Source organism: Somniosus microcephalus, chromosome 2, assembly GCF_052327205.1.
Source record: "Somniosus microcephalus isolate GS21.2 chromosome 2, FLI_Smic_1.0, whole genome shotgun sequence".
Taxonomy (NCBI): Eukaryota; Metazoa; Chordata; class Chondrichthyes; order Squaliformes; family Somniosidae; genus Somniosus; species Somniosus microcephalus.
In genome coordinates, this window is record NC_140988.1 from 288,257,905 (window position 1) to 288,275,840 (window position 17,936).

General features: G+C 49.1%; 1 long non-coding RNA gene across 2 annotated transcripts in view; it reads right to left on the minus strand.

Annotated features, from left to right (window-relative positions):
- Nucleotides 1–14,661, minus strand: part of LOC147123445 (uncharacterized) — a 268,515-nt gene extending 253,854 nt beyond the window's left edge. For both annotated transcript variants that reach the window (XR_015074521.1, XR_015074520.1), the window contains exons 1-2: nt 14,484–14,661; nt 13,716–13,814 (exon numbers count right to left, since the gene is read on the minus strand). This is a non-coding gene — a long non-coding RNA (uncharacterized LOC147123445). The remainder of the gene's footprint in view (nt 1–13,715; nt 13,815–14,483) is intronic.
- Nucleotides 14,662–17,936: the final 3,275 nt, after the last annotated feature.

Below are 17,936 nucleotides of genomic sequence, written 5' to 3' on the forward strand. Positions count from 1 at the left end.
CGGGGGAATGTAACTGACTGGATTGCGCTACAGAGAGCCGGCACGGACTTGATGGGCCGCATGGCCTCCTTCTGTGCCACTATGGGCTCGAATTTCCCAGGGCCGTGGAGGCGGGAATGGAGGCGTGTGGGGTGTTAAAATTGCAGAATCGGGGGGCACAAACCCTTCCTGCCCCCAACCCGCCTCCGTGCCCGTTTCCCAGGAGGCGGTTACCCGACCTGTGCTGGGAGCCGCCTCCCCGAGGCGGGAAGGGGATTAGTGCCAATTAACTGTGCTAATTAGTGCCTATGACTCTATGGGCTGGATTTTGTCAATGGGGAGCTTTTGGAGGCGGGACTCCCACTTGTTTTAGTCCCGCCTCCATCAACTTGTGGCCAACCCACACTATTTTCCCTTGATTGACTTTGTTAAGCCCACAGGTGACGTCAGCGAGTGCCGTTTCATCTGTCAAGAGCTTTTGCTCTGTGAAGCTGTCAAACACTGACAATCTGTATTCTAAGTTGTGTCTTTACTCAAGACTCAATTAGAAAGCCTTCCTGACCAGAAAGCAGAAGGCTGCAGCTGAGGGACTCCCGAGACCTGAAGGGAAGAAGCCTGCAGGAAGAAGTAAAGGTAAGTAAAATTTATTAAAACACTTTACACACTTACCTCTGCACACATGCACCCATCACTCACCTGCACACCAGACATCTCGGCCCCTCCGACCCCCGCAGACCGACAGCCCGCTTCGCTGACCCTGGCGAGGTTCGGAGTCGTTGGGAAGCCCACACGTCAAGGCTCAAGATAGGGATTAGCTAAAAAACTGCCTGTTAATTACCTGCTAACAGGCAGTTAATTGGTATTAATCCCCAACCCGCCTCGAGGAGGCGGGACCCGGCATGGGTCGGCTACCCGCCTGCTGGCAAGATGGCATGGAGGCAGGTTGGGGGCGGGTTGGACACCTGCCCCCAAATTCTGCAATTTTCCCGGCAGTCCTGCCTCCAAATCCGCCTCCCCAGGGCTGGCAAAATCCAGCCCATAGACTTCCTGTTGAGCAACACCTCGATTTTAAAATTCTCATCCTTGTTTTCAAATCCCACCATGGTCTCACCCCTCGCTATCTCTGTAACCTCCTACAACCTTCCGAGATCGCTGTGCTCCTCCAATTCTGGCCCCTTGTGTATCCCCGATTATAATCGCTCCACCATTGGCGGCCATGCCTTTAGCTGTCGAGGTCCTAAATTCTGGAATTCCCTCCCTAAACCTCTCTGCTTCTCTACCTCTCTTTCCTCCTTTAAGATGCTCCTTAAAATCTATATCCATCTGTTCTAATACCTCATGTGGCTCGGTGTCAAATTTTTGTTTGATACCTCCTGTAAAGCACCTTGGGACATTTTACTACATTAAAGGCACTATATAAATGCAAGTTGTTGTTGTTGTTTGCACACATGCTTGCACTATGTCTATGGATGGCAGGCCCCCAGTGGAAACATTTCTACCCAACACCTGATGAAGAACACATCAGAAAAACATTTAATCCTTTTTGGTAAAATCTTGCATACTTAAGAACATAGGAAATAGGAGCAGGAGTAGGTCATTTGGCCGTTCGATCCTGCTCCGCCATTCAATAAGATCATGGCTGATCTTCTTCCTCATCTCCACTTTCCTGCATTATCCCCATATCCCTTGATTCCCTTAATATTCAAAAATCTATCGCCCTCTGTCTTGAATATACTCAACGACTGAGCCTCCACAGGCCTCTGGGGTAGAGAATTCCAAAGATTCACCACCCTCTGAGTGAAGAAATTTCTCCTCGTCTCAGTCCTAAATGGTCGACCCCTTATTCTGAGACTGTGATCCCTGATTCTGGACTCCCGAGCCAGGGGAAACATTTTCCCTGCATCTACCCTGTCAAGCCCTGTAAGAATTTTGTATGTTTCAATGAAATCACCTCTCATTCTTCTTAACTCTAGAGAATACAGGCCTAGTCTACTCAATCTCTCCTCAAAGAACAATCCCCCATCCCAGGAACCAGTCTGGTGAACCTTCATTGCACTCCTTCTATGGCAAGTATATCTTTCCTTAGGTAAGGAGACCAAAATGGTACACAGTACTCCACGTACAGTAAGACGTCCTTACTCTTATACTCAAACCCTCTTGTAATAAAGGCCAACATATCATTTGCTTTCTTAATTGCTTGCTGTATCTGCTTGTTAACTTTCAGTGATTTGTGTACAAGGACACCCAGGTCCCACTGAACACCAACATTTCACAATATTTCACCATTTAAAAAATACTCTGCTTTTCTATTTTTCCTACCAAAGTGGATAGCTTCACATTTCTCCACATTATATTCCATTTGCCATGTTCTTGCCCACTCACTTAGCCTGTCTATATCCCCTTGAAGCCTTCTTGCATCCTCCTCACAACTTACATTCCCACCCAGCTTTGTATCATCAGCAAATTTGGATATATTACATTTGGTTCCCTCAGCCAAATCATTGATGTAGATTATGAATAGCTGAGGCCCAAGCACTGATCCTTGTGGTACACCACTAATTGCAGTCTGCCAACCCGAAAATGACCCGTCTAGTCCTACTCTTTGTTTTTTGTCCGTTAACCAATCCTCAATCCATGCTAGTATATCACCCCCAATCCCATGAGCCCTAATTTTCTTTAATAACCTCTTGTGTGGCACCTTATTGAATGCTTTCTGAAAATCCAAATACACCACATCCAGTGGTCCCCCCTTATCTATTCTGTTAGTTACAACCTCAAAAAACTCTAACAGATTCGTCAAACATGATTTTCCTTTCATAACTCTGTGTTGACTCTGCCCAATCCTATTATTATTTTCTAAGTGCCCTGTTACTACATCCCTAATAATAGATTCTAGCATTTTCCCTACTATTGATGTCAGGCTAACTGGTCTGTAGTTCCTCGTTTTCGCTCTCCCTCCTTTCTTAAATAGTGGGGTTACATTTTCTACCTTCCAATCTGCAGGAACCGTTCTGGAATCTATGCAATTTTGGAAAATGACAACCAATGCATCCACTATCTACAGTCACCTCTTTCAAAACCCTAGGATGTAGGTCATCGGTTCCTGGGGATTTATTGCCTTTCAGTCCCATTAATTTCTCCAGTACTATTTTTTTACCAATACTAATTTCTTTCAGTTCCTCATTCAGAGAAACATAGAAGATAGGATAGGAGCAGGAGTAGGCCATTCGGCCGCTCGAGCCTGCTCCGCCATTCAATGCGATCATGGCTGATCATCCAAATTTAGTACCAGGTCCCTGCTTTCTCCCCATACCCCTTGATCCCTTTAGCCTTAAGAAATATATCCAACTCCTTCTTGAATATATTTAATGAATTGGCCTCTACTGCCTTCTGTTGCAGAGAATTCCACAGGTTCACCACTCTCTGGGTGAAGAAATTCCTCCTCATTTCTGTCCAAAATGGCCGACACCAGCCGTTAGCGCCATAAGAGGAGTAGATCTCGAGCGCTAGGCACTTAGCGGCCGGGCGCAGAACGATCTGCGCCTACGCCCAACTTCAGTAGACATTTAGCGCCGGCGCAAAGTGTTTGCGCGCGCTCAGCTGCGCGTGCAACTTATGACGTCATTTCGTCGTGCAACGCCGTTTGTGCGCCCCAAACCGGAACTTCAGTGGCGCCCGCCCAATGTGGGCGTGGCGCTGTTAAGAACTGTGAAGTGGAACGCAGCAGAGGCCCTGCGGGCCTCGGGGAGCGCTAATTAAAGGGCACTTAGACTGAACTATAGAGGCCAGCCATTTTGCTGCAATGACTTTAGTGCAACGGATTTCTGGACAGAGACCAAGGAAGAGACCTTACTGATTTGGGCCAACATAGGAGAGGTATTTTTGGCTTCTGGCCAGAGCTTGGAAATTTGACTCATTGTGATTTCACTGTTTGCAAGTATATTATGGGGGCTGCATGGGGTTCCAACCCTCAGTTCCAGCATTATGTGCGAAGGGCTCGCAGACGCTGTGTGAGAGGGGCAGCCATGCCTAGACGCAGAGGGGCCATCAGGCGTCGGCAACGTAGGCCTTACCCACTCAGGGAATACCGCCAGCAGGTGTCCTATCTCACCATGACTGCCGCGCAGTGTGTTAAGAGGCTGCGCTTCAGAAGGGAGGTGGTTGCAGAGATCTGCCAGCTGCTTCACAGAGATCTGCGTCCACAGCTGATGTGCAGGACGCCTCTGTCGGTGGAAGTGAAGGTCACGGTGGCTCTGAACTTTTATGCAAGCGGCTCCTTCCAAGCCGCTGCTGGGGACATAGCTAACATCTCCCAGTTCACCGTGCATCGCTGCATCCGGCAGGTCACCGATGCCCTTTTCACAAGGAGACACCAATTCATCTCCTTCCCCATGACCCTAGAGAGGCAGGAGCAGCGTGCAGTCGGATTTGCGAGGATCGCCAACTTCCCCATGGTGCAGGGCGCCATTGACTGCACACATGTGGCTTTGCGGGCACCTATCGACAATGCCGAGGATTACCGCAACCGGAAGGGCTACCATTCCCTCAATGTACAGCTGGTGTGTGACCACAGGCAGCGCATCCTAGCTGTCAATGCCCGCTTTCCAGGCAGCAGCCACGATGCATTTATCCTGCGCCAGACTACTGTGGCTGACATGTTTCAGGCACAGCCTCCCCCAAGAGGATGGCTTATCGGGGACAAAGGCTATCCTTTGTGTACATGGTTCATGACCCCACTCCGCGCGCCCAGGACCCCTGCTGAGGAGGCATACAACGAAAGCCATCAAGCCACAAGGAACATCATAGAGCAAACGATTGGCGTCCTCAAGCAACGGTTCCGCTGCCTGGATCGCTCCGGCGGATCTCTGCAGTATTCGCCGGATAGAGTCTCCCAGTTCGTCGTCGTTTGCTGCATGCTGCACAACCTGGCTATCCGCAGGACTCAGGCACTGCCACCTCACGTTGGACCACCACCTCAGGAGGACGAGCAGGAGGACCATGAGGAGGAGGAGGAGGAGGAGGAGGAGTACCAGCCCAGTAGGGAGCCACAAGGTCCAAGGGCCGTCCGTCGGCGGCTTATTGAACGACACTTCTAGGCCCCCTGTCAGGGAATGGCTTGTGGCAATGAAGGCACATGAATGCAGCCGCTCCGCAAGCCCTCAGCCGGTTAACGCAACAACCACTTGAAACATCACACATGGACAAGCTGAATAAAGAAAAAGCTTTATTGAACAAACTCAGGGCCCTTCCCACATGAAACCCAAAAACACACAACACCCCCAAAAAACAGTCAAAAACATATCTCACTCCCACAACCTGGGGAGGAATAACAAAACTTGTCCATCCAAATGGCCTTCATCCTCGGCCTTACCAAAAGAACCCCCCCCATAGACAGCACAAGCACCCCCATATAAAAAAACATTTGCCAACACACTCTACTTTGTGTGCCGAGAGGGCGAGTCCTTGTCCAGCCTTTTCCGGCCCCTGGCCGACCTGCTGCTCCGCCTCAACCTGGGCCCTGTGGGTGTTGCAAGGCTGAGGGAAGGCTCCTGGGGGGCACATTGCGTGACGGCAGATGCCCTTGGGGGTCGGCCTAGACGAGCTCTGGCCCTCGAGGGGCCGGCTGCTGACTACTGCAGCTGTGGCTGGGCAGCATCAGTCTCTCCAGCAGCTCGTCGCAGCTTTGCTGGGGGAGTGGCAGTGGCGGCTGCAGCAATGGGAGCAAGCTGGCTGATGCCAGGCGCTCGCTGGTCGCCAGAGACACTGGCACTCGGCCGGGCTGGCACTGCAGCAAGCGCAGCAATCTGGTGAAGGCCAGACCGCTGTGCTGCAGCAGCGCGGCGGGTGCCCTGGCGATGCATGCGTGACACAGCGAGTGTGGCAGCAGTGAGTGCCCGTACTGCCCTGGTCTGTGCCCGCATCAGACCAGCCAGTGACTGCACGGCACCACTGATCAACTGTCCACTCGCTGCCTGTGCTGCCCTGAAGTCGTCCCGACTCGCGTCCTGTGCTGCCCTGAATTCGGCCCGACTCGCATCCTGTGATGCCCCGAATTCGGCCCGACTCGCGTCCTGTGATGCCCCGAATTCGGCCCGACTCGCGTCCTGTGATGCCCCGAATTGTGCCCGACTCGCGTCCTGTGATGCCCCGAATTGTTCGAGACCCCTGGCCTGTGCTGCCGCGAGTTGTTCGAAACCCCTGGCCTGTGAGGCCCCGAAATCGGACACACTATGAGCCAGGGACTCAATGGCCTCAGGCAACCATGCCACAACCCCCATGAACTCGGTGTGCCGACGATCCGAGTCTGCGGACATTTGATCAAGGAGGCGCACCTCCTGGGCGAGGACCATCTCCGGACTGGAGGCCGGACTCTCCCTCTGGGGAGAAGGCCGCCGAGCTGCCCGACCCTTCCCGCGTGGCTGCACGCCACTGGGCCCAGCAACTACACTCCCCTGCAACACTTCCCCCCTCTGGGGAGAAGGCCGCCGAGCTGCCCGACCCTTCCCGCGTGGCTGCACGCCACTGGGCCCAGCAACTACACTCCCCTGCAACACTTCCCCCCTCTGGGGAGAAGGCCGCCGAGCTGCCCGACCCTTCCCGCGTGGCTGCACGCCACTGGGCACAGCAACTACACTCCCCTGCAACACTTCCCCCCTCTGGGGAGAAGGCCGCCGAGCTGCCCGACCCTTCCTGCGTGGCTGGACGCCACTGGGCACAGGAGCTACACCCCCCTGCAACACTTCCCCCTGGCTCTCCTCCAGGGAAGACGTGTCCCCTCCATTGCCATCCCCTGGCGCGGATGAGGGTTCCCCCGATGTGCCGCCTTCCTCTTGCTCCTCCTCGTCCTCCTCTTCCGAGGGACTGTCACTGGCAGCTTCAGGGACCTCCTCCTCACCAGCTGAAAGCAGGAAGGCACAAGAGTAGCTTTAGAGTGAGGACAGGGCGTCAGCGAGGGAGGCATGAGTGGTGGCATTCTGCGCATTGGTCGGACAGTGGCAAAGGATGTAGATCTGAAGCGCAAGGGGAACGAGAGAGGTCCAAACGGTCATGTCCTTACCATTGGGGCCCAGCACAGGGTCGGCATCTCCAATTGCAACGGGGCCAATCAGCCGGGCACCCATGACTCGACCCACGCGCTCCTCCAGGTCACTGAGCTGCTGGAACTGGGCACGGCCTCCCCCGGTGACAGTCCGGCTCTTCAGATTCTGGGCCAGCTTGGCCTGCAAGAGAAAGGACGGCCTCTAAGTACAGTGTGGTGCCCTGTTGTTGTGTGCACTGCCTCCCATGGTCGAATAGCTTGGCCAGTGTGGTGCCCTGTTGTTCTGTGCACTGCCTCCCATGGTCGAATAGCTTGGCCAGTGTGTAAAGTGCAGAAAGTGCAATTGATGTTCATGCCAGTGCCATAGCTGCTGGATGAGGGCTGGCCATTAGGCCTTTGAGGTCCCTTTGCCCATAATGTGAGGTGCACATGCAAGGATGAGGAGGACACTGGAAAGGGTACTCACCCTAACAATCCGAGTGAGGTTGTTAAACTTTTTCCGGCATTGGACACCAGTCCTGGGGACATCGCTGTTGGCTGTGACCCTCTGGGCGGTTTCCCTCCAGGCTCTCCTGTACACCCTCTTGGGAGGCTTCTTGCCACTGTTCGGGAACAAGATATGGCTTCTCTTCTCCAAAGCCCTAACCAGCACCTTTAAATCATGGGCAGAGAAGCGCTGCGCTCGCTCACGGGCCCTCTGCGTCGTTCCTGGCGCTATTTCTCTCCAGCAGCAGTGTTTAGGCCTAGCTGGAGGGCTGCAGTATCCAGGGCGTGGCAGCAGACCAAGTCAACCCTTCCCCCTTTAAGAGCTGGCCGGCACCAGGGTGTCTGCTGTCAATCAAAACATGACCGCACCTGCACTGCGCCCGGCCTCGGCGGTATCAGTCTGCACCGCCGGCTTAGCGCCTAAAGATAGCCGTGCAACGCCAGTTTTAGCACTCGAGCAAACTCCTTGGCCAAAGCTACTGAATATCGGCGAAGTGGCCTCCACTTTCCGGCGGGCGCAAACTTTAGCGGCCGCCCGACTTTACCGCCCCAAAAGTGGCTATACTGAATTTCTAGGCCCTTATCCTTAGACTGTGACCCCTGGGTCTGGACTCCCCGACCATCAGGAACATCCTTCCTGCACCTAGTCTGTCCAGTCCTGTCAGAATTTTATAAGTTTCAATGAGATCCCCTCTCATTCTTCTAAACTCCAGCGAGTACAAGCCCAATTGACCCAATCTCTCCTCATACGTCATTCCTGCCATCCCAGGTATCAGCCTAGTGAATCTTCGCTGAACTCCTTCCATGGCAAGAACATCCTTCCTCAGATAAGGCGACCAAAACTGCACACAATATTCAAGATGTAGTCTCACCAAGGCCCTGTATAACTGCAGCAAGACATCCTTGTTCCTGTACTCAAACCCTCTCGCTACAAAGGCCAACATACCATTTGCCTTCTTAACCGCCTGCTGCACCTGCATGCTTACCTTCAGCGACTGGTGCACAAGGACACCCAGGTCTCGTTGCACTTCCCCTTCTCCCAATCTATTGCCATTCAGATAATAATCTGCCTTCCTGTTTTTGCCACCAAAGTGGATAACCTCGCATTTATCCACATTATATTGCATCTGCCATGCTTTTGCCCAATCATCCAACCTGTCCAAATCATCCTGGAGTTTCTCGGCATCCTCCTCACAGCACACACGCCCACCCAGCTTTGTGTCGCCTGCAAATTTGGAGATATTACATCTAGTTCCCTTGTCTAGATCATTAATATATATTGTGAATAGCTGGGGTCCAAGGACCGATCCCTGCGGTACCCCACTAGTCACTGCCTGCCACTCGGAAAAAGACCTGTTTATTCCAACTCTTTGCTTTCTGTCTGCCAACCAGTTCTCTATCCAAGTGAATACCTTGCCCCCAATCCCATTTGCCTTAACTTTACACGCTAATCTCTTATCGAAAGCCTTCTGAAAGTCCAAATACACCACATCCACTGGTTCTCCCTTATCTATTTTACCAGTTACATCCTCAAAAAATTCCAGTAAATTAGTCAAGCATGATTTACCTTTTGTAAATCCATGTTGACTTTGTCTGATCCTGTCACTGTTTTCTAAGTGCTCTGCTATTACATCTTTTATAATAGATTCTAGCATTTTCCCCAATATCGATGTCAGGCGTACCGGTCTGTAATTCCCCGTTTTCTCTCTACCACCTTTTTAAATAATGGGGTAACATTAGCTACCCTCCAATCCATGGGTACTGTTCCAGATTCCATCGAATGTTGGAAGATGATCAGCAATGCATCTACTATTTCTAGGGCCACTTCCTTAAGTACCCTAGGATGTAGATTATCAGGCCCTGGGGATTTATTGGCCTTCAATCCCATCAATTTCCCTAACACCATTTCCCTACAAACACTGATTTCCTTCAATTCCTCCCTTTCATCAGACCCTATGTTCCCTGACATCTCTGGGAGGTTATTTGTGTCCTCCTTTGTGAAGACAGAACAAAAATATGTCGTTAATTGGTCTGCCATTTCTTTGTTCCCCATTATAAATTCCCCTGATTCTGACTGCAAGGGACCTACGCTTGACTTCAACAATCTTTTTCTCTTCACAAATCTATAAAAGCTTTTACAGTCAGTTTTTATGTTCCCTGGAAGCTTACTCTCATATTCTATTTTCCCTTTCTTAATTAAACCATTTGCCCTCCTTTGTTGAATCCTAAACTGCTCCCAATCCTCAGGTTTACTGCTTTTTCTGGCCAATTTATATGTCCTCTCCTTGGATATTATGCTATCCCTAATTTCCCTTGTTAGCCACGGTTGAGTCACCTTTTTTGTTTTATTTTTCTGCCAAACTGGGATGAACAAATTCTGTAGTTCATCCATGTGGTCTTTGAATGTTTGCCATTCCTTATCGACAGTCAACCCTTTGAGTGACATTCCCCAATCAATCCTACCCAACTCACGCCTCAGACCATCGTAGTTTCCTTTATTTAAATTCAGGACCCTAGTCTCTGAGTCGACTACTTCATTCTCCATCTTAATGAAGAATTCGATCATAATATGATCGCTCTGACCTAAGGGGCCTCGTACAACAAGATTGCTAATTAATCCTTTCTCGTTACATAATACCCAGTCTAAGATCGCCTGGTCTCTGGTTGGTTCCTCGACATATTGGTCCAGGAAACCATCCCGTAAACAGTCCAGGAATTCCTCCTCCACAGTATTGTTACTAATTTGGTTAGCCCAATCTATATGTAGATTAAAGTCACCCATGATGATTGCTGTGCCCGTATTGCACGCTTCTCTAATTTCTCTTTTAATGCCATCCCCAACCTCCGCATTACTGTTTGGAGGTCTATATACCACTCCCACTAATGTTTTCTGCCCCTTGGTATTTCTCAGTTCTACCCATACAGATTCCACATCATCAGAGCTAATATCCTTCCTTACAATTGTGTTAATCCCTTCTTTAACCAGCAATGCTACCCCACCTCCCTTTCCTTTTTGCCTATCTTTCCTGAATATCGAATACCCCTGGATGTTGAGTTTCCAGCCTTAGCCACCCTGGAGCCATGTTTCCGTAATCCCGATCAAATCATATTTGTTTACCTCTATTTGCGCAGCTAATTCATCCACCTTATTACGAATGCTTCTCGCATTAAGACACAAAGCCTTCAGGCTTGTTTTTTTAATGCTCTTAGACCTATTAGAATTATTATTTACTGTGGCCATGTTTGATTTAAACCGTTGATTTCTCTGACTGCCACTTTTGTTTTTCTCCTTCCTATCTTTTGCTTTTATTCTTGTTTCCCTTTCCTCTGTCCCCCTGCTCAGGTTCCCAACCCCCTGCCATTTTAGTTTAAACCCTCCCCCAGAGCACTAGCAAACACTCCCCCTAGGACATCGGTCCTGGCCCTGCCCAGGTGCAAACCGTCCGGTTTGAACTGGTCCCACCTCCCCCAGAACCGGTTCCAATGTCCCAGGAATTGTATCCCTTCCCATCGCACCATTCCTCTAGTCACTTATTCATCTGAAATATCCTTCTATTACTACTCTGACTAGCACGTGGCACTGGTAGCAATCCTGAGATTACTACCTTTGAGGTCCTATTTTTTAATTTACATCCTAACTCCCTATATTCAGCTTTTAGGACCTCATCCCATTTTTTACCTATATCGTTGGTAACTATATGCACCACGACAACTGGCTGTTCACCCTCCCCTTCCAAGATGTTCTGCAGCCGCTCGGAGATATCCTTGACCCTTGCACCAGGGAGGCAACACACCATCCTGGAGTCTCGTTTGCGGCCACAGAAATGCCTATCTATTCCCCTTACAATAGAATCCCCTATTACTATAGCTCCACCCCTTTTTCCCTCCCGTCCTGTGCAGCAGAGCCACCCCTGGTGCCAGGAAGTTGGCTGCTGCTGCCTTCCTCTGATAAGCCATCCCCCCCAACAGTACTCAAAGTGGTGTATCTGTTTGAGAGGGGGATGTCCACAGGGGACCCTTGCACTACCTGCCTGTGCCTAGTACTCTGTCTGTTGGTCACCCATTCCCTTTCTGCCTGTCCAACCTTTGCCTGCGGTGTGACCAACTGATCAAACATGATAACCACGACGTCCTCAGCCTCACGAATGGTCCAGTATGTATCCAATCGCAGCTCCAGCGCCGCAATGCGGTCTGCCAGTAGCTGCAGCTGGACACACTTCCTGCACACATAGTTGTCAGGGACACAGGAAGTGTCCCTGAGTTCCTACATAGTGCAGGAGGAGCATACCACAGCACTGGGCTGTCCTGCCATGACTTACCCTTTAATTAATTGCAATTATGTTAAATCAAATCAATCCCACCAATTACACGACAGTTAAATGGAATATTTAAGGGCCCTGGTTTACAAACAGTCCCCGCTGCACCACAGAGACTTTAGAAACTATAAACCACAGAGTTAAAGTTTAAAAAGAGAGAAATACTCACCAACCAATCACTTACCTGCTTTCTGGTGACGTCACACTTCGATTACTTTTTACTTCCCTCCCTCTCTCTGAGACTGGAGACTAATGTGCTTACCTGAGCCTCCGCCGTTCTTTTATACCTCGCTGCTCCGAGATTCCCGCCGCACTGAGGCCTACCTGAGCCTCCACCGCTCTTTTATACCTCGCCGCTCTGTCATTCCCGCCGCCGCTTCGAGATTCCCGCCGCACTGAGGCCCACCTGAGCCTCCGCCGCTCTTTTATACCTCACCGCGCCGAGATTCCCGCTGCACTCTTGCTAGACCCTTGGTTCTCCATTACTTCCGGGAAGTTTTCTTGTGTCTTCTTCCGTGAAGACAGACACAAAGGGCTGGATTTTACTTACCGAGACGAGTTGGGGGGTGGGACTGCTGCCTTCTGGGTTCTAGTCCCACCCCCAGCGACGTCCTATGCACAGAACATATTTTCCCCTGATTGACCTTGTTAAGCTCACCCTTCGGGCTTGCTAGCCAATTAAGGGAAAGCCAGTGTCAGATGACGTCAGTTGATGACACCTCATCTGCTGGTTTTCTTAAAGGGACATGAACCATCTATTTCTGACAGATGATTTGACAGTGTTTGACAGCATTGAGGTGCTGTCAAACACTGACAATCACTGTACAAAGGTGAGCCCTTGCACCCCGGCTCTCCAATGAGTCTCTGCTTAGGATAAAACAGATGGCAGCTGCAGGTGAGGGTACAGAAATGATCTGTCGCTTCTCCCAATGAGGTGAGGCCACACAAACACTTCAAATCGTGTCACCTACAGAAATACCTAAACACATTAAAAATTACTTTCCTAACATTTCCTTACTTCTGATACTCACCAGTGTCCCATTGGATCCTTCACACCACTTCTGCAGCTGTCATCTATACACAAACAGACCCACAGCATGCCTCACTTACACTGGCGGAGTTCCCCGACTTCGGGAATCCCACAGCAGAAGTCGGAAAATGGGAAAAAGCCTCTTAATTGCCTGCTAACTACCTGTTAACAGGCAGTTAAGTGGCTATAATCCTCTTCCAGCCACTAGGAGTTGGGTCCCTGCACAAATCGGAGATCTGACTCCCGGGAAGATTGGTTGGAGGTGGGTTGGGAGCAGGTTTGGGACCTGCTCCCATTCTTTTTGATTTTCCCAGCAGTCCTGCCTCCAAACCTGCCTCCTTAGGGCTGGTAAAATCCAGCACAAAGTATTTGTTTAATTTCTCAGCCAATTCCTTATTCCCCATTAAAATTTCTCCTGCCTCAGCCTGTAAGGGACCCACATTTACTTTCACTAATCTTTTCCTTTTTACATATCAACACAAATTGCCACTCACTCCCAGCAAACAACCCATCCACTGCCCACTGTAAAGTGGACATGATCCAAAATGGTGACAAGTATGCAAGGCCTCCCTGCCTGTCTCAGGCCTAACTAACACAGAGAAACTAAGACTAAACCCCCTGGTCCCCAGTGCTCTAGTGCAAGCAAAGGTATGGCAAGAAAACTGGATACGTCAATGCATTTCTCCCACTAGCCCCATGTAATCCAAACGTACAATAGCTTCATGAAGTACATATGTGGATGAACTTCCTAAAATATGTGAATGTACACTCAAATGTGTTATAATTTCATAAATATATGCGTGAATGTACTTTCTTAAGAATCCATGATAGAAAAGAAAAAAATACATCTGTTGATAGAACTTACCTGCTGAGACCAAATCACATCAATTTTCAGGCACCAGATTGACTCTGTAATGTTCTTGGGCTCACGCCAACTTTTTTTATTGTTGAACATAATACTACACTGCAATTGAGAAAGAAATGCAAGGAAACTAACAACATTGGTAATGAAGGGAGTGATATGGCAACTTACAGGTATTAATGCACTTTAGACAGTTAGGTGGCAGTCAATGCCTTTACTTACTGCCCAGTCAGCAACTGTAAATTCAAATGCACAACATCTTAACTTACTAACTTACTGCCAGTGGACAACAGAACCAGCTGATGTCATGCATTGTCACCCAGTAACTCTTGGTCAGTGCACAGATATACATATTATTGCTCATGTCAAGAAATACTACTGATCGTACCCATTACTTAGTGAGCAGGAATTTATTTAATTGGTGGAACAGCTCATCCAAAGCAGCACTTGATATGGGCATCTGATAATGACATTTCACTTCATGAATACAGCTTCACAGGCTCCTTCAGTCTTATGAGCCATTCGTTAGTCACCTGACTGATTCTTGATGGCTAGACTGCTACACTGGACTTGTTCCAGTACAATAATCTCTTTAATGTGTAAGCTTCACTTTTTAATTTGGCTTTGACTAATAAATATTCTTGTTGCCCTGAGTTATGCTTGCCTCCTGCCCTTACCATGGACCACAAAGATCTTTGAAGTCTATCTGTTACAGGTTTGTCAACCAAGAGTTTCCTTCACTTTCTCTTTCCGAACAAAGTCAGAACTGACCTCAACCTTTATCTGGTCTGTGATGTAGCAGAGTTGTCTTTTTTCATTTCCTCCTGCTTTGGTAAGTATCCGTCATGCCTCTTGCAGGTCAGCAGAACTTATGATAACCTCGCCATGTGTTGCACAAGCTTAGCCTTGTTGAACACTATTCAGCCCTCGATAAAGCCCTCGCTGGCTCTGCTGCTACTGGCTTTGATATTTGACACTCATTCTGTCAAGGAAGCACAGAACGAAACTTCTCTTCTATTCTCATAGTTGGCAGGCGGCCTAGGACATGAACTTTTAGGAATGTTTATTGGAGAGCTACCATGGAAGAACAGGTCAGTTAAGCCAATTGTTCGGTATATTACAAAGTTGATATATCCAAAACAAAAATGGTAACTCACCACAGTTTTTAATTTTTTAAAAATGTGTTGTTAAAAGCAAACCCATTTTTCGAAGAAGCCTTTACGGAAGTTGACTAATAAAGTAGCCACATGTGTGTTTACTTTTCCCTGTTGTCACGTGAAGTGCATATTTGGCTTTGAACCTGACCTCAGGATCTATGTCTGTTTCTGGGAAGGAAACAATACGAAGGAAGGCTAAGGACATTTTTGACAATGGCAAGTGAAATTGCCCATCAAATTTAACCCTCCCTCCCTCCCTCCTGAATTCTCTAGTTTTTACTGTTACTGTTGTTTGTTATTATTGTTGCCATGATGCCATGTGTACTCTTGAATACACAGAATATTAATCTTTATTTTTCTCCTCTTTGGCAGTTGTTTGACCTCTCTGTAGATCCTTATCTTGCATAGCTCATCAAGCTGACAAGTATTCGACAGCTGTCACCTCAGTTCAAAGAGTGTTCCATGAGCTTAGATTTTACAGGAAAGTGTCAGCACAGAAACTCGGAGACCTGATGAAAGCAACATATGATTACAGAAAAATTCAAAAATTCTTTGGAGAAATCTGTTTACAAAATATAAATTCAGGATAACCATTTCCCAAGTGCATTGTGGTGATTATTTTAAATATAATGAATTGTTTAGAAAGTAGTTACACTTATGTATCTTAAACCATGGCCATAATTTTACCGGTGCTCAGAGTGCGGGTTCGGAGGCGGGTCCGCTGTCAAAATCAAAATGATTGACAGCGGGTCAGTATCCCGCTCTGAACCCACCTCCGTGTCAGTTTCCCAAGTGTCGGGTCTGTCATTCTTGAACAGACCCAACACCAAGCGGCGGATCAGCCAATTTAGATAGTTAAAAGCTTGTTAAAAGGTAGTTAAGCAGGATTTTACCATGTACTTAACATTTTACCAGCTTTTCCACGAGTTTTCCGGTGTGTGGGGATCATGTCAGGTAAGTAGGACGGATGTTGTGTCAGCATTAAATGATTTACTAACCTGCCAGCTGCAAATGTTCTATGAAAGCTCCCATTTCATAGGTCTTCACTTTTCAAGGCTAGAAGCTGTTGCTTACTGCATTGACAGATTGACCTTTATGCAGCTGGCAAGTGTTTGAAGCAAACTCTCTATCCAGTGTCACCTCATTGGAACAACCTCTCTCACCATTAACAGCTTGCTTCTGTCATCTCAACATCACCTGCCATCTATTCCATCAGCATCGGTGCCCTTGAAAAAATCTCACCTTGGTCCTCAGAAACCCAATACGATCGGCTCCAATACCAGCATCACCGGGCACACCAGCAGCACCAACAACAACACCAACCTTCACCGCAATCACCTGATGCTGCACAAGACACTGGGCATCAGCACCCGAGCACATTGTTGCCCAGGACGCCAGCGATGGCCTCACCATGGCCAGATTTACTTTACTTAACACTGTACAACCTGGCTGCCACATGATGCGCCAGGTTGGCACCACCCCACACCAGCACCATAAAGCATCCCTACAATGTCCAAGCCACTCCTTTCACACTCATCACCATTGGGGGGCGGGGGGGGGGAAACTTTATGTCTCGCCATTCACTGCGACTCACTAAGACACTTCCAAAGGTGCACACAGATCTGTTCAAGAAGGCAAAGTGTGCAAAATAAAGATTTCAATGCTTGACAACACATTAACAGAAACTTTACATGAACATTGGCAAAAGCACACAAGTGCCTACCATTGTGTGTTGTTAGTTTGAATGATTGGACAAGGATGAGTGTGAGGGGTGGCTAGTGAGGTGGGGAAGAGATAATGTAGATAGAGAGGGATGGGTGGAGGTGCAAGGTAAGTTGGTGTGAGTAAGGATGTGCAGGAGTAGGGTAGGGAAGGAAGAGTGATGGGGATGTGATGAGTGGCACAGGAAGATGAGGTTGAGTGTAGCTTTGCAGTAACATTTCATGATCTACTGAGATCATTGAAAAGTTTGGGCCACTGCAGCCAGGTCATGCTGACAACATCCCTGCTTGTGTCCTCCTGTACAATGTGCAACTAAGCTGCTTTGGTATCCTGGGGAGGTCTCTTCCACCCATGGGAAGGGAAAAGAACCTCCCTGCGTGCTGTGACTCCCTCCATAAGCATATGAAGGGAGTAATGGGAGAGTCTGGGTGCAACCGTGCACCTCTGTGCAGAGCGTCAGCGGCGGCAACGGGAGGAATCTCAGCGGCGGCGGTGATATAAAAAGGCCCCAGAGACCAGGTAGGCCACAGAGCATCAGCGGCGGCGGCGGGAGGAATCTCGGCGGTGGCGGTGATATAAAGAGGCCCCAGAGACCAGGTAGGCCTCAAGGCATCAGCGGGAGGAATCTCGGCGGTGGCGGTGATATAAAAAGGCCCCAGAGACCAGGTAGGCCTCAGAGCATCAGCGGCGGCGGCGGGAGGAATCTCGGTGGTGGCGGTGATATAAAAAGGCCCCACAGACCAGGTAGGCCTCAGAGCGTCAGCGGCAGCGGCGGGAGGAATCTCGGCAGCGGCAGTGATATAAAAAGGCCCCAGAGACCAGGTAGGCCTCAGAGTGTCAGCTCAGAGAGGGAGAGAAGTAAAAAGTCATCGCTGTGTGACGTCACCAGAAAGCAGGTAAGTGATTGGTTGGTGAATATTTCTCTCTTTATAAACTTTAACTCTGTGGTTTATAGTTTCTAAAGTCTCTGTCGTGTAGCGGGGACTGTTTATAAACCAGGGCCCTTAAATATAACATTTAACTGTAGTGTAATTGGTGGGATTGATTTGATCTAATTTAATTGCAATTAATTAAAGGGTAAGTCATGGTAGGACAGCCCGGTGCTGTGGTATGCTCCTCCTGCGCTATGTGGGAACTCAGGGACACTTCCTGTGTCCCTGACAACTATGTGTGCAGGAAGTGTATCCAGCTGCAGCTACTGGCAGACCGCATTGCGGTGCTGGAGCTGCGATTGGATACATACTGGACAATTCGTGAGGCTGAGGACATCGTGGACATCACGTTTGATCAGTTGGTCACACCACAGGCAAAGGTTGGACAGGCAGAAAGGGAATGGGTGACCAAC